This window comes from Corythoichthys intestinalis, chromosome 6 (assembly GCF_030265065.1).
Source record: "Corythoichthys intestinalis isolate RoL2023-P3 chromosome 6, ASM3026506v1, whole genome shotgun sequence".
NCBI classification, from domain to species: Eukaryota; Metazoa; Chordata; class Actinopteri; order Syngnathiformes; family Syngnathidae; genus Corythoichthys; species Corythoichthys intestinalis.
Window position 1 is genome coordinate 29,990,238 of NC_080400.1, and position 9,276 is coordinate 29,999,513.

Consider the following 9,276-nt stretch of genomic DNA (forward strand, 5'->3'; position numbering starts at 1 on the left):
AACAAGTGGGACACAATCGTGAAGTGGAACAAAATTTATTGGATAATTTAAACTTTTTTTAACAAATAAAAAACTGAAAAGTGGGGCGTGCAATATTATTCGGCCCCCTTGCGTTAATACTTTGTAGCGCCACCTTTTGCTCCAATTACAGCTGCAAGTCGCTTGGGGTATGTTTCTATCAGTTTTGCACATCGAGAGACTGACATTCTTGCCCATTCTTCCTTGCAAAACAGCTCGAGCTCAGTGAGGTTGGATGGAGAGTGTTTGTGAACAGCAGTCTTCAGCTCTTTCCACAGATTCTCGATTGGATTCAGGTCTGGACTTTGACTTGGCCATTCTAACACCTGGATACGTTTATTTTTTTAACCATTCCATTGTAGATTTGGCTTTATGTTTTGGATCATTGTCCTGTTGGAAGATAAATCTCCGTCCCAGTCTCAGGTCTTGTGCAGATACCAACAGGTTTTCTTCCAGAATGTTCCTGTATTTGGCTGCATCCATCTTCCCGTCAATTTTAACCATCTTCCCTGTCCCTGCTGAAGAAAAGCAGGCCCAAACCATGATGCTGCCACCACCATGTTTGACAGTGGGGATGGTGTGTTCAGGGTGATGAGCTGTGTTGCTTTTACGCCAAACATATCGTTTTGCATTGTGGTCAAAAAGTTCAATTTTGGTTTCATCTGACCAGAGCACCTTCTTCCATATGTTTGGTGTGTCTCCCAGGTGGCTTTTGGCAAACTTTAAACGAGACTTTTTATGGATATCTTTGAGAAATGGCTTTCTTCTTGCCACTCTTCCATAAAGGCCAGATTTGTGCAGTGTACGACTGATTGTTGTCCTATGGACAGACTCTCCCACCTCAGCTGTAGATCTCTGCAGTTCATCCAGAGTGATCATTGGCCTCTTGGCTGCATCTCTGATCAGTTTTGTCCTTGTTTGAGAAGAAAGTTTGGAAGGACGGCCGGGTCATGGTAGATTTGCAGTGGTCTGATGCTCCTTCCATTTCAATATGATGGCTTGCACAGTGCTCCTTGAGATGTTTAAAGCTTGGGAAATCTTTTTGTATCCAAATCCAGCTTTAAACTTCTCCACAACAGTATCTCGGACCTGCCTGGTGTGTTCCTTGGTTTTCATAATGCTCTCTGCACTTTAAACAGAACCCTGAGACTATCACAGAGCAGGTGCATTTATACGGAGACTTGATTACACACAGGTGGATTCTATTTATCATCATCGGTCATTTAGGACAACATTGGATCATTCAGAGATCCTCACTGAACTTCTGGAGTGAGTTTGCTGCACTGAAAGTAAAGGGGCCGAATAATATTGCACGCCCCACTTTTCAGTTTTTTAATTGTTAAAAAGTTTAAATTATCCAATAAATGTTGTTCCACTTCACGATTGTGTCCCACTTGTTGTTCATTCTTGACAAAAAAATTAAATTTCATATCTTTATGTTTGAAGCCTGAAATGTGGCGAAAGGTTGCAAGATTCAAGGGGGCCGAATACTTTTGCAAGGCACTGTATCATGTTTTTGTGAAATTACTGTATGTGACCTTTTACCCCAATACAACAAAATTTAATCACCTCTTCTGTTTGATATTACAAACCTACCCTGCTTGTTTATAACCCCTTTCTTGGTTCTTGGCCCTGTGACATTTGACCTCATTACCTCAAAATTGTATCACCTTTCTGTTTCATATTACAAACATTCTGCAAGTTTGATAATCTTTTTCCTTGTTGAAATATCTTGGGCACACACAGACAAACAGACATATGAGAAAAACGGACAGACATTTGGCACCGAATAAAACTGTACAATTGGTGTGAGAATGTGTGTGGGAATGGGTGAATGTGAGCTAATGTAAAGCGCTTTGGGCATGGTAAAAACGTGTAGATAAATGCTCTATATCAGTGGTTCTTAACCTTGCCAAAGGTACAGATCCCCATAAGTCACATATGCATTCACCAAACACTTTGAATTTACTGTAGATAATGAAGCGTTTTTTTCTCATATTCAAAATGGATATATCTAAATTCCTGTTCGAATTTCTTCATTTTGAAAGCATGATTTTAAACAGGTCAAAATTGGAGTCCACGCTGGCCATAGGTTTCTTGTACTTTTTCATACCCAGTGTGAGTCAACCTTCCATTTAGCAAACCAGTTTCTCCAATCAAAAGACTAGGAGTTGAAAGAAATGGAACAAAAGCCTGTAAATTTGGGGGAAACCAGTCTAAAATTGGTCTAAAATAGCACCATGCCTAGAATTGGTCAGCATACGAAAATAGGGCCCTGCGTGTCTTAATTAACCCTGGGAAACCACTGCTCTATATAAGTACTCCTCATTTTTAATAATATCCACTTTCTACAGGTTTCACATACTTGCAGAAGTTGAAAAAAAAAGACTAAACAAATTAATAAATATGATAAGAGGCAGAGTGAGACATTCTATGCACAATCAGGCCATGCAGGGAAAAGTCCTGCAGTGCACCTATTATTTAACAAGCACACATTCTGCAGCTCACTACATTTGTGTGCCCTTTATTAAGGTGCCTGGCCATTGAAAAAGAAGTATAAGACAGACAAGGACGGATTATTTGTTTGAATTTGAAAATATATTTTTTTGTTGATTTCTATTCAAATAAATAACTACAGTGGGGCAAATAAGTATTTAGTCAACCACTAATTGTGCAAGTTCTCCCACTTAAAAATATTAGAGAGGCCTGTAATTGTCAACATGGGTAAACCTCAACCATGAGAGACAAAATGTGAAAAAAACCACCAGAAAATCACATTGATTGATTTTTAGAGTTTATTTGCAAATCATGGTGGAAAATAAGTATTTGATCAATACCAAAAGTTCATCTCAATACTTTGTTATGTACCCTTTGTTGGCAATAACAGAGGCCAAACGTTTTCTGTAACTCTTCACAAGCTTTTCACACACTGTTGCTGGTATTTTGGCCCATTCCTCCATGCAGATCTCCTCTAGAGCAGAGGTCCCCAACCTTTTTTTGCACCACTGACCGGTGTTATTTGGGTCTTTTTTTCACGGACCGGTGTTCTGACAAATTTTGCAACCCATCAAAAATTTCAATGATGTGGTTCTGCGCATGCGCGTAAAATTAAACATAGCCGCAAAATGCGCAAATGCAGCGATTCCAAAGTAAACACTACAAACTTTCTTGAAAGAAAGGAATATTAACTTACGTTTGATCATGGACTTGTAGAAAAGTTCTCCTCAGATACATCCTGCCATGTAAGCTGCACACAACAACTTCACACCGCTCTCACCATTAACGACTTCGCCTTGTCGTTAAACATTAATTAAGAAGCCCACTTCACAAAGATACGATGTTGGAAATTGTAGCAAGGTTTTCAATGCTCTTGTAGCGATGTCAGGATATTCCAGAATGACTTTAATCCAGAACCTCGGTAGAGTTGTCTCAAATGTACGTTTAATAAGGTTGCCGTCATTTGCGATCTCTACAAGTTGATCTTCCTGTTGCGCAGACATGCTTGAATCTCTCGGTATATTCACAAACAGGTCACGAATCCACTCCTTCACAGTTCATGGGTCTTCGAGGTTGTAGGCTCGTCAGGTCCCCTTTTCGCCGTAAAATATATCTCCAAAGACGTCTGTTTTACAGTCATCTTCGCTCGTGTGGGGGCTAATTATATCCGGGAACAAATGTGCTGCGCCCGCGGCCTAGCAATATATTATTATCGAGGACAAGTGCACATGGATACAGTATATTATATACACAAACAAGATGTACTGCTAGCAGTCCAATCAATGGATTTCTATGACGACATTCTAATCTATCCCGTAGTATTATATCTAGAGTAGACAGGGATATTGGTGTGTTAAGCAGGGGCACAGGGTTAATTCAGCCAGAATGCGGTCGTTATTAAATTATTATTTCTGTGCAGCCCGGTAGCAAATGCGCCACGGACCTGTACCGGTCCACGGCCCGGCAGATGGGAACCCCTGCTCTAGAGCAGTGATTTTTTTGGTGCTGTCGTTAGGCAACACGGACTTTTAACTCCCTCCACAGATTTTCTATGGGGTTGAGATCTGGAGACTGGCAAGGCCACTCCAGGACCTTGAAATGCTTCTTACGAAGCCACTCCTTTGTTGCCTTGGCTGTGTGTTTGGGATCATTGTCATGCTGAAAGACCCAGCTATGTCTCATCTTCAATGCCCTTGCTGATGGAAGGAGATTTTCACTCAAAATCTCTCGATACATGGCCCCATTCATTCTTTCCTTTACACAGATCAGTCGTCCTGGTCCCTTTGCAGAAAAACGGCCCCATTTTGGTTTCATCTGACCATAACACATTCTCCCAGTCCTCTTCTGGATCATACAAATGCTCTCTAGCGAACTGCAGACTGGCCTGGACGTGTACTGGCTTCAGCAGGGGGACACGTCTGGCAGTGCAGGATTTGAGTCCCTGGCAGCGCAATGTGTTACTGATGGTAGCCTTTGTTACTGTGGTCCCAGCTTTCTGTAGGTCATTCACTAGGTCCCCCCGTGTGGTTCTGGGATTTTTGCTCACCGTTCTTGTTATCATTTTGACGCGACGGGGTGAGATCTTGCATAGAGCCCCAGATCGAGGGAGATTATCAGTGGTCTTGTATGTCTTCCATTTTCTATCAATTGCTCCCACAGTTGATTTCTTTACACCAAGCGTTTTCCCTATTGCAGATTCAGTCTTCCCAGCATGGTGCAGGTTTACAATTTTGTCTCTGGTGTCTTGCGACAGCTCTTTGGTCTTGGCCATAGTGGAGTTTGGAGTGTGACTGACTGAGATTGTGGACAGGTGTCTTTTATACCGATGATGAGTTAAAACAGGTGCCATTAATACAGGTAACGAGTGGTGCCTTGTTAGACCTCGTTAGAAGAAGTTAGACCTCTTTGACAGTCAGAAATCTTGCTTGTTTGTAGGTGACTAAATACTTATTTTCCACCCTAATTTGGAAATAAATTCTTTAAAAATCAAACATTGTGATTTTCAGTTTTTTTTTTCCCCCAACATTCTGTCTCTCATGGTTGAGGTTTACCCATGTTGACAATTACAGGTCTCTCTAATCTTTTCAAGGAGGAGAGCTTGTGCAATTGGTGGTTGACTAAATACTTATTTTCCCCTAGTGTAGTTATTTATTTGTATAGAAATCAACACAAAGCTATATTTTCAAATTCAAACAAATAATCCGTCCTTGTGCGTCTTATTCCTACCTTCTTTTTCAATGGCCAGGCACCTTAATAAAGGGCACACAAATGTAGTGACCTGCAGAATGTGTGCTTGTTAAATAACACTCACACAGTTGTAGGTGCACTGCAGCACTGTCCCCTGCATGGCCTGACTGCTTCCGTGAGAGAGCACTTTTGCTTAATGTCGCAGAAAGAGGCTAAATGAAACCATTAACAGCCGTGAACCTTCAAATTGAACGCTCGGCACACTAATGAACGACACCATTGAAAGCTTATTCTCACACACGCCGCCACGGGTCACTCGTTCCCTCCCTCGTGCTACATCTTGCAGAATGTAACACGGTGGTCAGGATACGTGGGCGAGAGGCGTCTAGCTACTTTTGTAAGTCAATCACTTGCCAGGCTGCAGAAGGAAATAAAAATAAGTGTTAAAAGTACAAGGGAAGGAACACGAGTAGGCCAAAAGGCTAAAATGTTCTCCAGTCCAAATAGATGAGAGTGGGCTGTATTGAGTGCAAAAGGTGGAACAAAATTCAAATGCATATTGACAGGCAGGGCCAAGGTTAAAACCAAGGCATTCAGCAACAGAAGTGGAACGAATTGCGCGTGTCTCTTTTGCCGATAGATAAACAAAAATGGTTGGACTCAAGGCTTTTCTAAACGGATAAAGCAGCAATGTGTTACTCGGAAGGATAGGGATGACCTTCACCAAGGCCCAAAAAATCCCAATGTGGAACAGCACCAAAATTCAGAAAACTTACTGAGTACCGTAAACAGCATTCTTTTACGGGTTAGCCTTACTCTTTCATCAGGGTATTAAGTTAAACATAAAGTGTTTTGACCCAGTGGGCCAGTTGTTTTTGTTGTCTTTTTCCCACTGCTGTGAGTGTAGGGGGGGCCTGTTGTTGCATGGTCAGCAGTTCCTGATTGGTGCCACGTGATTGCTCAAAGTGTTGACCCCCTGGCCTATTTAAGCAGCTCCTCCAGGCCCGGAGTGGCTAATCGGGAGGACCGGGACAGTTCCCGGTGGGCCAGCCTGACGTTTGGGCCGGTCGTTACATATATATTTTTAATGAAGCTGTCAGATAAACTCGTTAAAAATTAACTCAACCCCCCTTTGCGCCCGAATTATGGTCCTTCCAGCATCCTGTAGTTTGGAATTCAAGCCCCTGTGACGTGCTCCCAATGCCGCCTGCTCTGGGAGAAAGTATCATCCTGTAGAATTGATCCTGGTAAAACTTAATTTTGGGTTTTAATGGCCAAAATGAGGCACGTTAAGGCAGCGTGACAAGCGTGAACCTGTCTGGCTGCTTGGCGTGACCCATTAGGGTTCTTTTCGAGCATGTTTGGAGGAAAGTATAGTGATAAACCTACCGGCGTGTTGGGCAGCTGTCGTGCCCCCCCGAGATGGCCTTTAGGTGGGCAAAAGCACACGGCGGCACGAGGTGAAATCCCCTTGTCCGGCGAAACGTTTTTTTTTTTTTTTTTTTTTTAAGACCAAAATGCTGAACTCTTGTCATTTATCACTGCAATACACAGATAAAGCAAACTGAATGAACTGTAGAATGAAAGAATTGGAATGTTTTAGAGTGCTACCAAAACCTCCAGCATTGAGGCTCCAGGCACGTCGCGTTTGTGTTGTGGCCGCCCGAAGCTCACTATTTTCGGAATTGGGGTGAAATCCACGTTCTCAGGCAAAACATAACTTTGACATTTTGAACCAAAACTTGGCACTCTGAGGTGGATTGCTGGGTGCAAACTCCCTTGAAATGCACAGATGTTCGAACTGTATAAGTGCTTTGGGAGACAACCGTTTTGGTGGGTTCAATCATTTTATCTTTCACATTTCATTTTTGGGGAATTTTATGTCTTAAATAAGATGAAATAACTGATAACCAATGGTGTATTACATTAAAGGATATACAGTACTCCCCGAAAAATGTGAATATCAAGTAAATGTTGTTCCATTTTGACAATTTAACATAACAGATTAAACCAACAAAATTGTATATGTCAATTTGCATGTAATGGCTCATCTCAAGCAGTTCTTCGTAACTTTGTAACTGATTAGGATTTTTCAGTTTATTGTAACCACAAACTTAGAAAAAAAAAATAAAAAAGGTTTTGTACACAGTTGCCACATGTGTAATTCAGAAGGTTCGTGAAGCCTTTAAAAGTTAGTCTAATGTATACAATAAAATTATATATAATACTCCAAAAATAAAATAGTAACTCCACACAGAACCCATTCCCTGAGCTCTTGATCTCAGAACTGTCAGTGGACATGCAAACCACTCTTCCTCCGTGCCTCACTTTTTACAAGTTATTTGGGGAAAATTCATGTTCAATTCGTCTTTACAAGCGTAAGGTAAAACTCTTTTCTTGTTTCTAATAAGGCTTAAATTTGATGTAAGGTAGGCACAATGGTAAACTCCTGTGCTAATAGGTGTACTTGAATTTTGATAATTAAATAATAAATAAATAAATAAATAATAATTAAAACATTAAAAAAATGCAACTGATCGCAAGTTTACTGTTGACAGCATGCGATTAATCGCGATTTAAAATGTTAATCGCTTGACAGCACGATTATTATTACAATATTTCAGAACAGAAGGTCATGATCTAAAATGGGCAGGTCTGTGCTATGAAACTCCCGGGCTGAAAAGTCGTCCCACTCCAGCCCTGAACTCACCACAAGCACTCTGTCTACTCTCCCGCCATACCACCGGCCAGAAATGTTAGAATTTGTGTGGATTATAACCTGTGGCAGCCATTCCTTTAATTCATGGTTGTAGTCTTTTTCTTCAAAGTATAATAAGAACAGTTCATATACAGTAGATAACGGTGCTGGGGAAAACAATGTTTAAAAAAATCAAACTTCGTAAGCAGTTACTTACAATGTTACTCATTACTTGATCATTCCTTTTACCAAATACTTTTTTACTTGTACTTGAGTACATTTTTTGGATGACTACTTTTACTTGTACTTGAGTAATATTATTTTGAAGTAACGCGGTAAAATTTAAAGAAAAATTTTGGGTTACTCTACCTACCTCTGGTGAATGGTCTTTAATTTACCCTTTTTCTTTTGGTTAGGGGAGGTAGGATTTCATTAGATTGTTTTGATTGTTATTTTGGCATATTTCTTCCTCTTAGACTTAGAACGTATTTGCCTTACCGATTTTCATCAGCAAGAAATTACGTTGCAATTGCTCAGATGGTAATGCCATTTTAAAACACTAATAAAATATACAGTGATCTCTCGCTACTTCGCGCTTCAAACTTCGCGCCCTCGGTCCACTGTGGATTGTGGTTTTTCCAATTAAAAAAAAAAAAATTACAGATGAGTATAAGTACTGTTAGTAAGAGTGTAAGTGAGCAGCTTGAGCGGATTTGAATGGACTCACCAAATGAAGCATTTAATAAAGACAAGCGTTTTTCTACTTTATTCTTGTTTTAAAATAATTGGGAGGGACAGTAACATGTTTAAAATTATAATTAATTATTATTTAATTAAATTTAATTAAATACATTTAAGTATTAATATAATTAAAGTGTTTTTTATTTATTTATTGTATATTGGGAAAAAAGTGAAAAAAAAAAATCTCTTATACGTATCTCTTTCCAATGCTAAATTCGAATACATTGAACACACACATTAAAAAAAAAAAACAAAAAAAAAAACATTTTTTTCCCCATTTTTTGGGGGGGGGGGTGCTACTTCGCGGTTTTTCACTCATCGTGGCGGGTTCTGGGATCACTGTACATGTTAAAAATGGACACAAAAAATATATATATATACATGTATTGCACATTTAAATTAAAGCCCCCAGGTCCTTGCAGCAGTAAGGTGCATGGGTGTGGAGCAGTCCTGTTTATGTGCATGTGTAGCAAATGACAAAAAAAAAAAAAAAAAAAAAAACTGCTCTAAAAGTGCTGATTTACGCTGGCCTTTCTGGGTGTGGGTTGGACAAGAGGAGCACAGATGCGTGTTATGTTCTGGTTCCCCTAGTCTGCAATGTAACAAAAGTTGAAGCCAAATTTTTGCTGGACAAA